Source organism: Quercus lobata, chromosome 10 (assembly GCF_001633185.2).
Source record: "Quercus lobata isolate SW786 chromosome 10, ValleyOak3.0 Primary Assembly, whole genome shotgun sequence".
Taxonomy (NCBI): domain Eukaryota; kingdom Viridiplantae; phylum Streptophyta; class Magnoliopsida; order Fagales; family Fagaceae; genus Quercus; species Quercus lobata.
The window spans coordinates 30,751,998-30,772,588 of NC_044913.1; the positions used below are offsets into that span (position 1 = coordinate 30,751,998).

Genomic DNA, 20,591 nt, shown 5'->3' on the forward strand with positions numbered 1-20,591 from the left:
TGACCTTATAAATATCATCGCCAATGTCATTCGTATGGTTGGTAATGCATCTTATTCCTCTTCTCTCTCAGCTTTATCTGGTATGTCTCTTACCTCTTGGCTTATGGATTCTGCTTGTTGCAATCACATGACACCTCACTCGTCCTTATTTTCTGACCTTAAACCTGCACCACACCCTCTTAATATTCGCACAGCAAATGGTTCCACAATGTCTGGTCATAATATAGGTTCCGTTGCGACCTCCAATCTCTCGGTTCCTGGAGTCTTTAATGTTCCTGACCTTTCTTATAATTTGTTTTCTGTTGGACAATTAGCTGAGTTGGGTTATCGCATTATCTTTGATTATTCTGGGTGTATTGTGCAGGATCCGAGGACGGGACGGGAGCTTGGGACTGGTCCCAGAGTTGGGCGTATGTTTCCTGTGGACAACCTTCGTCTTCCACTTGTTGCTCCTGTTTCTGTTGCTGCAGCTGCTACAGCTTCTTCAATTCCTTCCCTTGCACTTTGGCATGCTCGTCTTGGTCATGCATCTTCCTCTCGGGTACAACAATTAGCTTCTAGAGGTTTGTTAGGTTCAGTGTCTACAAAAAATTTTGATTGTGTTTCGTGCCAATTAGGAAAACAACCAGCTTTGCCTTTCAATACTAGTGAATCAATATCCACTGATATCTTTGACCTTATTCATTCTGATGTTTGGGGCCCTTCCTCTGTCTCTAGTATTGGTGGGTCTCAATATTTTGTTGTCTTTGTTGATGATTACTCTCGCTATAGCTGGATTTTTAATATGAAACATCATTCTGAATTATTGCAAGTATATTCTAATTTTGCAAAAATGGTTGAAACTCAGTTTTCCAAACGCATCAAAATTTTTCGATCTGATAATGCTCTTGAATATACTCAATATGCTTTCCAAGCTGTTTTGCATTCCTATGGCACTGTTCATCAACTAACTTGTCCAGGTACCTCTCAGCAAAATGGTAGAGCCGAACGGAAACTTCGTCATATTCTTGACACTGTTCGTGCTCTCCTTCTCTCTGCCAAAGTTCCTGCTCCTTTTTGGGGCGAAGCTGCTCTTCATGCTGTTCATGCTATTAATCGCATTCCGAGTCCGGTTATCCAAAATCAAACTCCATATGAGCGCCTTTTTGGGTCATCTCCAGACTATCACCACCTTCGCTCCTTTGGTTCTGCTTGTTTCGTTCTTCTTCAGCCACATGAGCATAACAAACTTGAGCCTCGGTCAAGGCTTTGTTGTTTTCTTGGCTATGGCGAAACTCAAAAGGGGTATCGGTGTTATGACCCTGTCTCTCATCGTCTTCGTGTTTCCCGCAATGTTGTCTTTTGGGAACATCGCCTCTTTGTCGAGCTCTCTCACTTTCGTGCCTCCCTATCTTCCTCCTCTGTTTTAGATCTTTTTCCAGATGAGGCACATATTCCTTCTGTAGCTGCTCCTGATCCTCTTGTAGTTGCTCCTGATTCTCTTGTAGACTTCTCTGTCCAACCACCAGATATCACTGATCCCTTTCCTAGTTCACCCTTTAATGAACAGGTGGAAGATGAACAGGTTGAAGACGAGCTACCCAACCCCAACCTTGAGCTTGGGTCCCCTGCTCCTGCTCCGCCTGAAGATCTTGCACAAGACATTCCACCTCGTCACTCAACTCGAGTAAGATCTATTCCTGCACATTTACTTGACTATCATTGTTACACTGCTCTTGCTACACTACATGAGCCTCACACCTATCGTGAGGCTTCCACTGACCCTTTATGGCAGATTGCAATGAAAGAGGAACTTGATGCATTATCTAAAAATCATACTTGGGATTTGGTGACACTCCCTCCCGGGAAATCTGTGGTTGGTTGTAAGTGGATCTATAAGATTAAGACTCGCTCTGATGGGTCCATTGAGCGCTACAAAGCTCGTCTTGTTGCAAAAGGTTTTACACAGGAGTATGGGATTGATTATGAAGAGACCTTTGCTCCGGTTGCTCGTATCTCATCTGTCCGTGCCCTCTTAGCTGTTGCTGCTGCCCGTAAATGGGATCTTTTTCAGATGGATGTCAAAAATGCATTCCTTAATGGGGATTTAAATGAAGAAGTTTATATGCAACCTCCTCCTGGTCTCTCTGTTGACTCAAACAAGGTTTGTTACCTTCGACGTGCACTTTATGGCCTTAAACAAGCTCCACGAGCTTGGTTTGCCAAATTCAGCTCTACCATCTCTCATTTGGGTTACATGGCCAGTCATTATGATTCTGCCTTATTTCTTCGTCGCACTGACAAAGGCACTATTTTACTTCTCCTGTATGTGGATGATATGATCATAACTGGTGATGACCTCAGTGGCATTCAAGAACTCAAGGGTTTTCTCAGTCAGCAATTTGAGATGAAAGATCTTGGACATCTCAGCTACTTCTTGGGTCTTGAAATCACTCATTCTGCAGATGGACTTTATCTTACTCAAACTAAGTATGCTTCTGAACTCTTGTCTCGAGCTGGACTCACTGATAGCAAGACTATTGACACTCCAGTTGAGCTTAATGCGCATCTGACTCCCTCAGGGGGGAAACCATTGTCTAATCCCTCTCTTTACAGACGATTGGTTGGCAGCCTAGTTTATCTCACAGTTACTCGTCCAGACATCTCCTATGCTGTTCATCAGGTGAGCCAGTATCTGTCTGCTCCACGATCAACTCAGTATGTTGCTGTTCTGCGCATTCTTCGATACCTGAAGGGCACCCTCTTCCATGGCCTTTTCTACTCAGCTCAGTCTCCTCTTGTACTCCGTGCATTCTCTGATGCTGATTGGGCAGGAGATCCCACTGATCGCAGGTCCACTACAGGTTATTGCTTTCTCCTTGGTTCTTCTTTGATTTCTTGGCGAAGTAAGAAACAAACCTTTGTGGCCCGCTCTAGTACTGAAGCAGAATATCGTGCCCTTGCTGATACCACATCTGAGCTCCTTTGGCTACGATGGCTTCTTAAGGATTTAGGTGTGTCCACATCCTCTGCTACTCCCCTTTATTGTGACAACCAGAGTGCCATTCATATTGCTCACAATGATGTCTTCCATGAACGGACTAAACACATCGAGATTGATTGTCATTTTATCCGTTATCATCTTGTCCATGGTGCTCTCAAGCTTTTCTCCGTCTCCTCCAAAGATCAACTTACAGATATCTTCACCAAGTCACTTCCTAAGGGACGCACTCGTGATTTGGTTGACAACCTCAAGCTGGTCTCACATCCACCTTGAGTTTGAGGGGGGCTGTTAACGTATATTATGTTATGGGCTTTAGGCCCAACTAGGTTACTTGTATAGTACACTTGTACTTGTACTACACTTTACTTGTACCGCACACATAGGTCTCCTATATTAAGGCACTGATGTATATTCTTTGATTCATGAAATACAATACATTCATTCAGTATTTCTAACATACAAAAAAGATTTACTTTACTTTTTACGTATTCTTAGGATCCTCTATTTGGTAGAGTTCTTTAAAATCCTCATTTTTTCTTCTAGAATAAAATATTCAAATTATGCAATATCACCAATTTAGTGAACATATGTTTTAAACACTACTAAAATTAATGACTTATATATGACCAAAAAAAAAAAAAAGTGAATATTAAAACAAATGAAACTTTTTTTTTTTTAATAATTCTAAATTATTGTGGCATTCCAGCTGAAAAACATATTTAAACTAGTCGCTAACCAGTGCGATGCACGGGAAAATTCTTAGAAATACTAAATATTTTTTTTAATCAAATTAAATGCATTTTTTGTCGGGTTGAGAGAAATTTAGTCAACTTAAATGAACCTTTTCGCTTTGGATTTTAAGGAATAACTCACACAAAAAGGAATATACAAATTTCATTAGGATTTGAGCTGGTCAACCAAGGTAGGTGTGCGTGTGTCTTTATATATATATATATATAAATAAATAAATATATATATATATATATATATATAGTGATCTTGTCAAATATTTCTTAATCTGCCAACAAAGCAAATTATTGCTCATTTGAAGCAATTCACAATGTTCATTCTAGGCAGAAGCTTACATACTTTTTGTTGTTGTGAATTACAATTTGAGTAGATGAAAAATAATATGATGTTCTATCACTGGTTATTGCCTTCACAACAAAAAGGGTAAAATTTCAAATCAAAAGATTACATATCACATTTAAAAGAAACACTAACAAAAATTAAAATATATGACATGCACTAATAACAAATGATCATAATATTCAAAGAGTTTTGTAGATCAACAACAAAATCTTATTAAATTGCTGGGGGCAGGTTCACTAACTATATTTTATCAATAAAAATTATTTTCTTATAAGACTTGTTTAAGTTATCATATTAAATATGAGAAAATAGGTGCAAGCATATTGTTGTTAACTCTACACAATATCACAAAGAGTCTCTCTTGGATTGCTTCATTCTTCTCTGTGCTCTACAACTAAAGCTCCCCCATCATAAGCTTCCTGCTTTGCAAAACTGTGCAGACAAAAGCAGAATTCCAGAATTTTCATTTCCTACTTTTGCAGCCCTCAACAAAAGTTAATATTCATGATTTTATCAAAATCTTGCATGCCTTTATTATTAAAATTCTCAATATATACACCATTAGCATAGATACAAATTGATTCAAAAGCAGCCTTATTTTAAAAACACCATAATGCAGAAATATCACCAACAAATAATCATAATATTTGAAGAGAGATGAATGAAGCAAAATAAAAATAATTAAAATTCACAAAATGAAGAACCAAATATCAAGAACACAGAGGGAGATTGTTGGGAGCAGAATTAACAAACCTAACATAAATTGTTAAGATTTTAGACTCAATTGGAAAGGAAGTAACTCTAAAAGTTTTAGCTTGCCAAGCTTTCTTGCATTGTTTTATACCTCTTGGAGCAAGGATATCAAGGGAGTTACAGGATGAGCGGATAACAGACCAAACAAATTGGCACGTATATCAACCATGAATAACACACCCAAAATTATAAAAATCTAAATAGATTAAAATGTTAGATTGAGAAAGAACTTAACTGTTTATTTATAATTGCCAAAAATGTTTAAAGATTTCCAAAACTACTAAAGTTTGTCAGGGTTAACAAATTTTATACACCTATGGGAATCTAATTCTTTTCAATCCAGTCAAAGAATTAGATAAACAAACAAAAAGAATAGAAAGATATAATACCTGTTTTCAAAGTTTTCAAGGGCTTTAACTAATTCCTCATACTTATATTCCTTTATCTCCACCTCTACTTCTACTTTCTCCACCACTCCTGCACCTTTTAAAATGCCAAAATAACCCAACGACGTCGTTTAATGCAATATCTTTTAAATTAAAGCATGGAAAAAATAAAAATGAGTGAAAAAGATCATAAATTTATGTAAACATTCAAAATTTTGGGAATTTAGATTCAGATTCTGTAATAAGAACAAAACAGTCAGGTATATTATCTTAAAGGTGCTGTCTAACACAGAACAGATTGGGTTGCCGAGCTGTTTGGTTTTTCCTTTACAAATGATGTACGGTAGCTGTTAGTTTGAGTTGAAGCCAAGAGAAGAATTTTTTTAGATACAAAATATTCAAGGGCAGGTTCTATGATTGAAAACAAATATTTTACCTTCCAACCATTTAAAAGAAATATTTTACCTTCTCACAATGAATTATTGGAAAAACAACTAAAAACAATTATAATGAGTATAACAATCGCAATAAACAATATGTTCCAACCATTTAAAAGAAATATTTCTTTTATTTTGTATAACAACTCAGCTAAGTTAAATATACTTTTTAAAATGAAAATAGTCTAAAAACAAAGGAGTTATTTTTTTTTGTTTCTCTTTTTTCTTTTATTTAGCAAGTAAACAGAATAATGAACAAATATAGATTTCATAAACAAAACTATCTACATCAGACAAATAGTGCAATACATGTATTAGTAGCAAAGCAGTAAATAATTTGATTAATGGTTTTATATCGACTATTTATATATAACTTTTATGCAACAGGAACTTTTTTAAAAAATCTTTTACAAAAATTGTTAACAAAGCTTGAGTCGATGCAGTTAAGTATGCAGCTCTTTATCCAAAAATGAAAGTAGAACCTGCAAAATAAGTATTTTTTTTATAGTTTTTTTAATTAAAATAATTTGTAAAAAACAGAATAACGAAGATCAATAATAGTGCAGTAAATGACCACCTAAATCAAGTTAATACCTACTCACAAAAACAACAGCGAGAGAATTAACTCCTACATCCTTTGCAACTCCAAGCACGCAAAAAAGAAAGTAACATAATATATATTTCTAAACCTAGACATGGATCAATGTATGTCTGTCTGTGTGTAGTACCAAAATGTTCAATTTCTCAGAGAAAAGAGGTACTGGCTTTGCAATCTTTAATAGTCGAAAACTGATTCACATGCTCTGGTGCATTATGATTATAGAGGTACAGAACTACAGAGATTGCAATCTTTAGGAGGCAGCAAACAAATGTGCAAGATCTGGAAGACAACATCAAAAACAGGTCATTCTAAGCTTTAGTAGTTGGAAACAGATTCACATGCTCAGTAGCTAATGTGATATTAGAACTAAAATCAAAAGTCATATCAAGCATAATTTAACATGAAATAAAAATTGCAAAGTGGAAACAACATTAGAAATTAAGATACCATAAACAAAAATGTAATCAAAAGAAATCATAATACCATCACTTAACTGGGAAGAAGCCCAAGTTTGAAAAACCCCACTAAAGTGTTCAATTTGTACCACAATAAGACATAGAAACAATAAATATATTAGTAAGTATATGAAAAATTGATAATCACAATCAAATTCAAAAATCAAATGGAAAGACTTGTCAATCTCACTGTCCATTGGACTGTTTTTGTAAAGAGAAATGCATGTTTTAATTTACTGTGTAGTTTTAGAGAAACAAAAAAGAAAAAAACAGTTCTTGACATTATCTGAGGACCTTAAACAATCATATATTATGAACATTCTCTGTTAACAAAAAGAATTTTTCTTTCAAAAAATCACATGCCCAAACATAAGCCTAAATTTTTTATAAATCCAAACATAAGCCTAAATTAAAACAAATTCAGAAAAAAAACGATATTAAAAACTCCAGCAACCTGAAACTGAAACAAACCCCAGCAGCAACCCAAAATAAATTAATTAAACAAACCCCAGTAGCAGCCCATAACTATTTGCAACACACAGCCCATACATGTCACTGAAAATTCTGAAAGCACAATCTACAACAATATGAATTAATTTTTCAGCCAAAATAAATTAATCATCAGGCCGACTCTTAGGCCTTTCAAAAACATAGAAAAAAAATTAAATCGATACCATCTCCAGTATGAAACCCATCGATATTTACAATATTTTCTTACCAAACCTGTAGAATTTGAAATCCCTAAATCGATAGAAAACCTAATTGAAGACATATAATTAAAACATAACTTTGAGGCTCTATTCCATTTAAACCAATTTCAATTTGAATTTTAACCCATATCAATCAAATAAAATTGAAACTTGAAAAAGATCAGATTGGAATTCTTCATACTTGAAAAATCGTCCAACATCAGAAATGGAAGGATCCAAATTTGTCCAACATCAGAAACGGAAAACGATCCAAATTCTTCAAGTCAGTCCTGAAAACCAAATGCCCAGAAAGGGGGCCAAAAAATAATCAATGCCCAGATGATAAAAACTCAAGAACAAAATAACCATGAATCAAAATTGACATTAGCCAGAGGAGTTGTGGCTGAGAAAAGGAGGGAGCTGCATTGAATGAGAGAGTTAAAGAAGAAGATGAAGGAGATGGGAGTGAGCTTGAAATAGAGAGAGTTTGATCGAGGGTTTTGTTAGGGCTGATTTTGCGTTTGAGAGATAGGTTTGAGATAGTTGCGGCTGAAACCTACGGTTTGTAATTTGTATTTTGTTTGGGCTGATTTTGCGTTTGAGAGATAGGTTTGAGATATTTGCGGCTGAAACCTACGGTTTGTAATTTGTATTTGGTGGAAAAAAAAAAAGATTTATTATTATTTATTTAGGTATTCCTAACGTGGAAAATTGTGGAAGCTTTTTAAAGATTTATTATTATTTATTAAGGTATTGCTGACGTATTGGCTGAAACCTACGGTTTGTAATCTGTATTTGGTGGAAAAAAAAAGATTTATTATTATTTATTTAGGTATTGCTGACATGGAAAATTGTGGAAGCTTTTTAAAGATTTATTATTATTTATTAAGGTATTGCTGGCATGGAAAATTGTGGGAGCTTAAAAAGTTTCGGTTTTATATATATACTAGTTATAGGCCAGTGTGTTGCACGGTTTTATCAAAAAACTTATAAAATAAATGTATAAATAATTATATATTTTAATAGATTCAATAAAGATAAAATATATATATATATATATATATATCAAGTGTAAATAATTATCTCACTAAAATAAGGGGTAAGATTTCTTCCTAAAACTAAATTAAATTGATAATTCCAAATTGAATTTTAAATTGATAATTATTTAAAAAAATGTACTAAACAATTGATAAATCTAAAATTAATATAATCTTGATAATATTATAAATTTAAATTAAAGTTGATAATTCAAGAATACGCATGTAGAACATCTTGATAATTTGATGTAACATAAAAATCAAATAAGAAAATTATTAAAATTAATCTATTAATTCTAACCATATTTAATCATTAATTCTAAGACTCTAACCCTAAGCATATAAATTAGATCAAATCTGAGAAAATTAGTTTAAACAAAAGGCAACCAATACACAACCTAATCAATTTAATAAAAACAAAATACAAAAACAAAGAAGGAGCCTTTAGAAACTTGACAATGTTTTCGAATGTTTTGAATTTGTTAATTAAAATCACATGAAGACAAAAAATGAATAATAACACTAAAGAAAATAAACAAAATGAAAATAATAATAATAATAAAAGAAGAAAGAATGCATATGCCTACATTGTCATGAGATTTAGGCATTCACATATTGAAATAAGCTTCACTCCAAAAATGATAATATTATAAATTAAAATTAAAGTTGATAATTCAAGAATACACATGTAGAACATGTTAATAATTTTGATGTAACATAAAAATAAAATAAGAAAATTGTTAAAATTAATCTATTAATTCTAAGACCCTAACCCTAAGCATATAAATTAGATCAAATCTAAGAAAATTAGTTTAAGCAAAAGGCAACCAATACAAAAAACCTAATCAATTTAATTAAAAGAAAATACAAAAACAAAGAAGGAGCCTTTAGAAACTTGACAATGTTTTTGAATGTTTTGAATTCATTAATTAAAATCACATAAAGACAAAAAAACCAATAATAACACTAAAGAAAATTAACTAAATGAAAATAATAATAGTAAAAGAAGAAAAAATGCATACCTACATTGTCATGGGATTTAGACATTCACATATTGAAATAAGCTTCACTCCAAAAAAGATATATAGGGTTATATATATTGGTAGAGTACCATTTGAAATATAATTCATATAAATCTTATTGAAATTAAAAATATCTAATCAATGTGTTTGTTTTTATCCCATAAAAATTGGAATTAAAAAAAGGTCATATGAATAGAATGAAAAAAGAAAAAGAAAAAAAAAGTGTTGATTCAACATAACGTAACATATAAAAAATTAAAAATTAAAAAAAAAAAAAGAGAAAAAGAACGTGGTTGATAGCTATAAGGAATTTTGATATATATATATATATATATATAAAATTTCTAAATTAAGATCATTTTGTTTTTTTATGATAGTGAAAGATGCATGGTTTTATACGTAAACTAAAAAAAAGTTTGCAATGAACTAAAAAAAATTGCAAAACATTTCATATACCACGTAATTTTCTCACTACTATTTGGAATAAAGAGAGAATAAAACTATTTGTTAAACCAATAAGGCTAAAAGAGAGAGAATAAGGAGGATGATGAAGATAACATAAAATCTATTGAACCTCCTCTTTTGTGAACTTGGGTAATCTATCCCCAACAATTACTTACATTCTTTTTGTATACTCAAAATATACAATGGGTAACCAAGCTCTTTGTTTATACGTTATATGAAAAGAATTCTTAGTAGAAACTTGAATTCTATTTTATTCTCTTATTTCCATTTACTTGCAAATTATATATATATATATATATTAAATGTCAATAGTTTTCTATTCTATTTTTGGATGGTTATACCTATACCATCTATTCATTTATGGATTTTGTTATTTATAATTTTGCATAATATATATTTGAAAATAAGTTCATATCCAACCCACTACAAAGGGAAAATAAGATTTATCTAATAACTTTTCAATGATAATATATCACGAAGGCCAAAAGTTTTGATCAAATATACCAAACATGAGGAGATAAATGTAGGTCTTAAGGATTTTTACCATCCAACATGGAAGTCTCCTGCAGTCTTGCTCTTTGAGTTTGAGTTGCTAAATTTTGATTTGGTAAGAGGTTTGTACCAAACGAAATTCAAGAGAACTTTAGTCCTTCCGGCAGTCATTCTATTGAAAGAACAATGCTAATCTTACTTTGATACTTTGTGTATCTCTGCATCGCATATTCAAATGAAAAAACCATGAATTCAATAATTAAAAATATCCAAAAAATAATTGAAAGAATATTTAGGTGAAAATCTCAATTAAATAATTAAGAGCAATCTAAATTACTAAACATTAAAAATTTGAAGTAGAGAGACTCATACCATCACATGAGAATTGAATTATTCATATAAATTAGATCAAAGTTAAGAAAATTATCTTAAACAAAAGGCAAGAAATACACAAAACGTAATCAATTTAATGAAAAAAATAAAAGAAATTAAAAATGACAAATACATACCCGCAAAATGTACGATCTAAGAAGTTAGATGATGAAAAAGTTGGATTTCTTACCAACTAGGAATAACATTGTCACAATTAACGTAAAAAGAAGAAGAAGAAAGGAGCAGAACCTAAAAATTGCATAACGTAAAATGCTTAATACAATATATAGCTACATGGTTTATCATTTACAGTCTCTCTTAAGAAAGGTTCTACACCTTAAATCCATCACTCTTCCCTGTTGCATTCAACTACTTTAAGGATAGGTTCATTATCCAATTAATTAGATTACAATCTAAGTTAAACCATGCACTATAGTAATTAAAAAAATAAGAAGAATGAGATTACACTAAGTCTACAATGCTGCAATTCAAGATGCATTAGACTTCTTAAAAAAAATAAGGATTACACGGATTAGATGAAGAATTTAGATTATAATTAAATTAAGATTTTTATTAACTTAGAAATTCTATAAAAAAATTATATATATTTTTTTAAATCTAAAAATCTAAAAAAAAAAACTTTTAAATTTGTTAATGTTATTAGATTGTTATTAGAATTTTTTTTTTAGTTTACCTTAAAGCTAATAAATATTAGCTATTTTTTTGTTATTTATTTCAAAAGAAAAAAGTTTTGAGAAGAAAAAATAATACTTTTAAATTTGTTACTTTATTATTAGAAAATTGATGAAGTAGGATAAATGTTTATCCCAAAAAAAAAATACTAACGTAAGCTAGTAAAATATTTTTTTTATAAAATAAAAAAAGAAAAAAAAGAAAAAGAAGAAGAAGAAGACGAAGTTCATTAGAACACTTATTGTTACTTTATCCAAAGAAGTTGATAAAGATCAAAAACTTTTTGATAGCTATAAGGAATTTATATATATATATATATATATATATATATATGTTTAAATGCCATCAACGTAGAAATGATCAAATTAATGGAGATACATACTGTTTTTTTGGGATAGATAGAGATTATCAAATTATTGAAGATATATACTGCTTCTTGGAATAGATTATATTAATCACCTCTTGAAGAATTTGGATTGTGTTTATCCCTTAGTAATCAAGTTTTGTTGCTTGATATTGTGATAAAATAATATTAATTTAATAATATTAAAATTTTGAAAATTTAGATGATAAATATTATCTAAATTAAATTTTTGTATGTTAAATATTATCCCCTAATTTAAGAAATATATCCTAAAAAATAAAAAATAATGTTAATTAGATGATAAATATTATCTAAATTAAATTTTTGTATGTTAAATATTATCCCTTAATTTAAGAAATATATCCTAAAAAATAAAAAATAATGTTAATCTAAGAATAAATTAGAGTCCTAGTAGTATACTATTCTTTTTTAGTTATTTAAAATTCTAAAAATTTAATAAAATTTCTACAATTTGGTGAAGACACATGGCGTAATCACGGTGTTTAAGCCCAACTTTTATTATATATATAATATAATATGATATGATATATAGACTATAGCCCATGACAGTCTTGATACAGAAGATGCAACACTGTTGGTGCCTTTATTCTTTGCCAGCTGAGCTAGTTCGTGTGCCACTATGTTATTCTCTCTTTTTGTATGCTGAAATTTTATTGACCTAAAGCCTCCCAATCCAGTTGTAATTCCAAGGATAATATGGCTAATCGACCCTACCATTTCCTCCAAATTTACCGCTTGAATAAATCATTAATACTTTTTTTTTTGGAGAGAAAATTCATTAATACTTTAAATGAGTGCTTGTAGATGTAGTTATACAATTATTTTTTCAATACGAAGGGGCCAAGTAAAATGTACTTATAATTCAAAATTTATAACAGTAAAATAGCAGGAAGGGGGAAATTTTTAAAAAAGCCATGGCCCTGCGTTAGACGTAAGAGTAATATAGCATGAACTCTTTTAAAAAATTTAGAAGATTATATATCAAAAAATTACTTTATTTATTATAACACATTATTTCACAACTCACTCTATATCACATCTCTCTCTCTCTCTCTCTCTCTCTCTTTTATTTATTTTTTTTATTTTTTTAATACAAAATAGAAATTCTACTCTAGCATAATTTAAATGTATATGTATATAAGTGTGTGTGTATATATATATATATATATATATATCACATCTCTCTTTCTTTTTCATTTTTATTATTATCTCTCCCTCTCTCTCTCTCTAACACACACACACACACGTGTGTGTGTGTTTGTATTTATTTATATAAGTATAAATTTATTTATTTTTATATTTATCAACATAAAATTCAAAATCTACATATTTTATAAGCCTAAATATTAGCTTAAGTACATTAACCAATGTATTAGCTTAAATAACATGTTTTTTAAAACAAAAATAAAAATTTTGACATTTTAAATTTTTTTATTGTATTGGCCGAAATACCTAAAATATCAAATATGCCCGGTACAATCTGGTGTTTTTACAGTATATTTTAGAGGTGTACCGATGCCAGTTTAGTGGCTGATATGGTATATTTCTCCAATACGGCTGATATTAGTATGATATTGATTTTAGTGAGTGATTTATAAAGACTATCTATGTATATTATTTAAACAAATTACATGACTTGTTAACAAAGTCATGTGACTAAAATTACATATAAATGGTCGCTTAACTGTCTTAGAGTTTTTAACAAGATATCTAGGATCTACATTTCAAATGAGTCAAGAATCTTCAAATTGTTAGTTAGTACTAGGAAAAAAAAAAAAAAAAGATCTAAAAATTGTCTTATAAAATATAGAAACATTTCAAATTCACTTACCAAATGTTTTTGAAACAAGGAAAACGTTTTTTGTTTTTTCCAATTCCAAAGTGATCCCTACTAGTACAATTATTATTAAGTAGTAAGTTGCCTATGTGATGTATGGATAATATTTTCTGTAAGATGATTTTGGAGAATTTTGTATATATATTATAATATAATTATTATAGAACTTTATTAGTAATGAGTTTATCATAAGAAGTAACACTTATGAATTGCACACACATATTCATTATAATTATTCAATTCAATTAATGAAAAAAAAAAAAAAAACACAACAACAACAACAACAACTTTAAAGGAATATTGTAGAATAAAAGTTGATATAAAATGTGTTTTTATTTTTCCCTTAAATTTAAAACAAAATACGCATCTCGAACACACACAGTCAATCACATCCCTTACCAAACTCATAAGTCCACAATGTCCAACCTTAACATCAAAATCGTAATTGCCATTGTCACTCAATATAAAATGCAAGTCCTCTTACTTAGTTGTAGCTAACTCATACAGATCACAATTAGATTGGAAAATAATGTTGGAGCAAGGTAGGTGTTGTCGAAAGATTGAAAGCAAATAACATTGTTTTTTGTCGTGTATATTTGACGTATGATAGTATGAAGAGCTATGGGTTGGTATATAATGAAGTAGAAGTGCAGGAGATGAAAATGGTGAATTGAAACGCAAAGAATTTTGTATATATGTATGAGGGAGGAAAAATCTTGAAACATTAAACCAAAGAAAATAGAGAATATTTATTTTTTTAATATGAAAAGAATTGAAACATGGAACCAAATGAAAAAAAAAAATCAATATTTAATTTATTTTATATATATATAGACACACATATATATATATATATATATGTATGTATATATATATATATATATGTTTTTCTTTTTTTGAGGTTGGTAGGTTTCTTACATATATTGCTCAGTTCATCTTGGCACTTTATTAGACTTGCTATTCACATGTAAAAGGAACGATTTAATAAAAGAGAGAGCTAGCTACTTTTCAGCGCTGCCAATATATATATATATAATGGAAAAACAAAACAAAGTAAAAAAATTTTAAAAAGAAAAATAAGCTAAGTTTGGACAAATCTATATTAATCAAAAATATGTTTTTACATCCTTATAAAATCACTGCTACAAAAAAGAGGCAAAAGCCTTTTCTTTTTCTCTTTTTGGGTTGACACCCACTTTTAAAAATTAACGCCCTCGCTGGATCTCTTTTCCTCCCTTTCACTTTATCTCACTCTCACCCCCTTCTCTTGAAAAATTCAAATAACATAAATTGAAACTAGTTAATATTTCTTGCTACAATTTCTTCACATTCTCCACTATTCAAGGGAAAATTTTTTCATGGTCTCCACTTTTCGTATTATTCTTCCTTTTAGTTATGGGCCTACTCCGATGCAAACTGGGCTTGTCATCCTATTGACCATTGTTTTACAACTAGCTACTATTTATGCTTAGATCCTCCCTCATTTCTTGGCTTAGTGAAAAACAATCTGTTGTAGTCTATTCCAGAGTTGAGTACTGAGCTCTTACTGATACTACTTTTGAGCTTTTGTGGCTTTGCTGGCTCTTTGGCACTTTACTGATGCTATCTATATTGCTCATAATGATGTCTTCTACGATTGCACACATTAAACACGTTAAGATTGAATGTCACTTCATCCATCATCATCTTTAGTAGGGTAGCCTTCATTTGCACTCAATTTCCTCTAAAAACCAATAGCGTTTTCACTAAGTCTTATTTGCCCGGCCGTTTTCATGATCTCATCTTCAAACTCAAGTTGTCTTCGTCCTCACCACCTCAAGTTTGAGATGAATGTTAATATATTAGCACATGTTTAAATCTTGAAGACATTAATTATCCTTGATCTTAGCCTAATCAAGGGCTACACATAGGTCAACTAAAATCAAGGAACCTGAATTGTCCCTGACCATAGCATACTTAAGGGCTCCCCATAGGTCAAATACTATGTGTGTATATATTCACATTTGTACAACACTCTTCATATACGTGAATACAGAGATTATTCAAATCTTTTCCACTAGTTCTTTCTTTGTCCTCTGTATTCAACTATAGGAATGGAATTCAGTGTTTTTAGTTTACTTGTAGGTCAACACGTACTTTATCAGGGCTTATACAAGATTTAGAACAAACAAACCACAATTGAATTTAGGAAGATCCACTTAAATGCTAGAGTAGTTCCACCACCACAGCTAGGTTTTCTGACTGTGTACCAAAATGGCATTCACTCCGGGACTATATTCTAATCTATCAAGCCTGGGTTGCTGAAATAATTACAGCCACAAAGAAAATTGCCAAACCAAATGACCAAAGTGATCCCATAGGCTGCACTTTTTAGACTGCTTGAAGGTGTAGAGTTGTGTGAGGAAGAACCTGATAGAGAACTCAAATTATAAAATTAAATTAAGAAAAAAAAAAGTTCAAATCTAATTTCAACATTTTATTTACACGACTTGTATTCAAACACCGGGCATAAAAAAAAAATTCAAATAAAACATGTAACTATAACTAAGATTAAAAGCAATTCAAAAGATTAGAACATTTCTACTAATTGTGAGTTCTTAGGCCCAAAATTTCAAATTTCCTGTGAATCAAAAACCTAAGTTGATCATCGCAGAAATTCACAATTATTTGTACTCGAAAGCAAGGGAGAAAGGTCCAAAAAATATGTATTTCACTGGCATCCAACTAGTAATAAAGAAAATCTGGGGACTTACCATTGGTGGAAGATCCAGGCGGGGGTGCAACTGTAATAAAAGAGAAAGAACAAAAAAAAAAGTGTCAGATGAAACAACCATAACATGCTTATAATATTAGCCAAAAAAACTTACCAGATAATCTAAAAAGAATTGATGTACAATTTAGGCCTTCGATGAAGTCATCTTCAACATCCTCTCAAAAAAAAAAAAAAAAAGTCATCTTCAACATTATAGTCTAATTACATTGATCCCATGTTAATCCTTTTGGACCTTTCCCAATTGCCCAAACTATTCATCTATGAATTAGCCTTTTAAACCAGTTCACTCACCAATTGATGAAAAAGCAGTAAGCAAATTTGAATAGTGAAGAAAGTTGGGAAAGGAAATACTATCAAAATAACCGTAAACAGCATTTGGAGAAGCCTATCATTGAAAAGCCCACTGAAACCTATAAATTCTATTACGGTTTTTCAAACAGGTTGATCAGCTAAAGGACATGGACAACCAGGATTTGAGAGAAAAATAATTTGGTAACAGTTCTTTCTTTTTACGTTTTAATTTTTAGTTATTTACAATATATATATATATATATATATATTATAATTTAATAATTACAAAGGGGATGGAAAGTTTGGACCTTGAATGTGTCACTAGGAAGTTTCAACCAATTGACTTACAAAGCTATTAACTATGTACAAGTTTTTAAAGTCCTACTTTCTATATTTACAAGGTTAAAATTTGCCATCTACCAACGATATACAGCTATACTTAAAACAACATTCCACAAATAAGTTTTTAACAAAAAGCTTTGCATTTTAATCCCAAATGGAATGTAGAATATATCAAAAAAGAAAAACAGAAACCCAAGATATAGGATCGAGAGCAAAAAAGGCATGTGCATTAAAATTCGCAATATTGTATAAAATAGACCGTAGTAAAAATAAAATAAAATAAATTCACCTTTGTTGTGCCACATCAGCGACCTAATCAATCATTTATTTTCGACACTTTCTCTCATCTTACAATTACACTTCTTCCAACATTTTCCTATCACTTTTATCTTTTTATTTTCCTATTACTCTATATTGTAACATAACAATTCCTCCATCCCATCATCCTTCATTTATTTTGACTATTCTTCTCACCATTTCATTTACTATAAAAATTGCTATTTTCTTTTCCATTCAATCCATATTTTGCCCACAAAAAAGGTAAATACTCTCTCTCTCTCTCTCTCTCTCTCTCTCTCTCTCTCTCTCTACTTTTGGTAGATTTTTAATTCTTTATTGCATCTTTGTTTTAGGTTGATGAATTTTTGTGTTGAACTCTACTTTGGTATAATGTGATTTGGTTGTGTTTTAATTTGGTATCTTTTTTATTTTCTTCTCTTTAGTTGATAAATGTTATCCTATGACATTATATAATATATATAATGCTATTTTATTACATTGCATCACTTGGATTATTTGGTGTTTATAACTATACATTTTTTAGTTAATTTTTAGATATATTAGAAGTGAGAATTTGAGTTTATATCAAAATACTATCTAGATATCTATGTATTTGAATGTTCCTTTCAATTATTTGAGTAATATAAATTCTAAATATGTGATGAGGTTTGATTATTATGATAATCTCCTTAAGAGAATGAGAAGATTTTTTTTTTTTTTTTTTTTAATAATAAGAGAATGAGAAATATGAATCATTAATTTGAAACATAAAAGAGTTTTGTTTTACCAAAATAAATAAATAAATAAATAACACACTGTACCAAATGTTTGAAGAATATAGATTACTTCCAAAAAGAATCAATCAAACACACCCAATTTTCTAAAAAATAAAAATAAAAAAGTTCCAAAAAAATAGAATGATCTATTTGTAGACATAAAGAAATGGAAAAACTTTTTAAAATAGTTCAATTGTTAAGAAGAAGAAATTATCTTCAATAAATTTTAGAAAATAAATTATATGTTATACCATATTACAAAATAATTATATTTTTCATGCATCGCATGGGCCTGCAACTAATTACTCCTTAAAAAATCATGCAAAATGAGAGAAAATTAAGGAGGATCGTTTTGTGCCAATCTCAATATTTGACTATCTAGTGTTAAACTTCACATGCAGTTCAGAAAATAAATATGTGAAATAGGAATCCGATACTTGATTAACTAAATCTCAACTGGGGGAAGATCAAACATTAAAATTCCATTTACGAATGACATCAATCAATCAAGCCTAGAATTTGATAGCTTTCATCCTAAATTTAGGCTAAAAGAGAGAAAGTAAAAGAAAAACATAATAGCTTTATAAGAGACTGTAAAAACAATAAAATTCTATCATCTTAGCTCAAAAAAAAGTAAAAACAATAAATTTAAAGACACAGAAAGTTTAGGGATGCAGTAAATCTTAAAAAAAATTGTCTATTCATGATACATGAAAGATTTGTCATTATGGCAAATTATGGCCATAAAAAATTGAACCTCTATGAAACCAACTCAAAATTTCTAACAAAAGATTCAGATCCATAAGTTGAGACCCATAAGTTGATACTGACCAGTTCAGATCCATAGTTTAATGAGTTACATCTATTACTTTTCAAATTCATGTTCAATGGTAAAATTTGGACTAAATCTTTTGGATTTTGTGACACCAGAAACTTTAAAATATTAGAAAATTATGGTGATGATGACGACAAATAATAGCAGGCAAGCATTTGATGACACAGTGTATATACATGATTAAACGCACAATCATCTTATTAAAAAAATTAAATGATATCAAAACTAAATATTCAAAAAAAAAAAAAAATCAATTTATATGTCATAATTAAGCAGCTAAAAATCTTGTAACTCAATTGACACATTTTAATATTTCTAACAAAGACATCCAAAGTTCAAAATTTTCACACCAACTATTGATGTATAAAATATAAAAATAAAAACCCACAAAGCACATCAATAATTCAAATGCAAGCCACTCTAACCCAGGAAATAAAAACTAATACCACCAAATAACCATATAAAACTGAATTCTAATTAAGCAGAACTAAAAACAAAAACAAAAAAAGAGAGAAGAAGATCTGAAAAACCTTTGCATACTGACTGCGTAAGATTAATACCGCAGTCCTTACGAAGCTTCATGAGCTCCACCAGGGTAATGTTGAAACTCGTCAAGACGTCGGTATGGGCTAATATGTTGCAGAGGCACTTGAGATCATGGGTGATTGTCTCCTTCAATTGCTCACAGCATATTGCCGGTGCAATATAGGAGCCCTTCAAGTATGGTTGACAAGAAGCGAGGTTATTCTGCAAGCATGGGAATGATTCAACACCCCCTGAAGCTGCCGGCCCAAACATGTCGGAAGTTATTTGAGAGAAACCCACAAAAAACCACGAAGAGAACAAAACAAGCAATGTTAAAATATGCTGTTTGTTGGAAGCCATGATGTTAATTTTAATGAGAACACAAACAAGGGGGGGTTTCTATATGCAGTATTATGTAAAGAGCATTGAATACATGGATGGAAACTGCAACTCTCTATGTAGGTTTTAAGATGTAGTCTCTCTTATAAAACAATTTCACAAGCCTAAGGTCTGGCATAACCGCATAAGCCGTAACTCTTAAAAGTTTGTTACTTAGACTTTGTTATGAAATTGTTATGAAAACATTGTGGCCGTAGCTTTATTTGGAATTTAAATATTTGTTTTGGAAGTTACTCCTATTTCCTGCTGTCTCTATCTCCATTAAATGACCATTTTTATTTCTGGGGAAAATTATTCAGTACGTAGTGATGTGGGAATGAAAATCTTTAATCCCGTATTTTGTGTTCCATTTCATACTCCACTAATTGTAGTATACATGTACGTGATTTCTATCCAATTATTTTATTAGTAAAGTTGGACTCATTGTGATGGTGACATGTATCTATTTTTGATCACATGTTAATTATCATTGCAACAGGTTTAGTACATTGAAGGTACTGGTCTTAAGATTTACCCTATATATTAGCATGAACCTTAGCTATAATTATAATTTAAGATTTTGTCAAGTGACACATTTTTTAAGAGGCAACTAGATTCTCTTCATTTAACATTCCACCTCACCAAAATCAAAAGTTTGCATGTATTAATTAATAGACAAAGTTTAGTTACAAA

At 30.5% G+C, this 20,591-nt stretch overlaps 1 long non-coding RNA gene across 1 annotated transcript; it reads right to left on the reverse strand.

The window, feature by feature from the left end:
* Window positions 1–16,060: 16,060 nt before the first annotated feature.
* Window positions 16,061–19,584, reverse strand: LOC115963605. The gene is made up of 3 exons (XR_004085858.1): window positions 19,526–19,584; window positions 16,453–16,482; window positions 16,061–16,108 (listed from the first exon to the last, which is right to left on the reverse strand). It is a non-coding gene; the product is annotated as an uncharacterized LOC115963605 (long non-coding RNA).
* Between the last annotated feature and the right edge of the window lie 1,007 nt (window positions 19,585–20,591).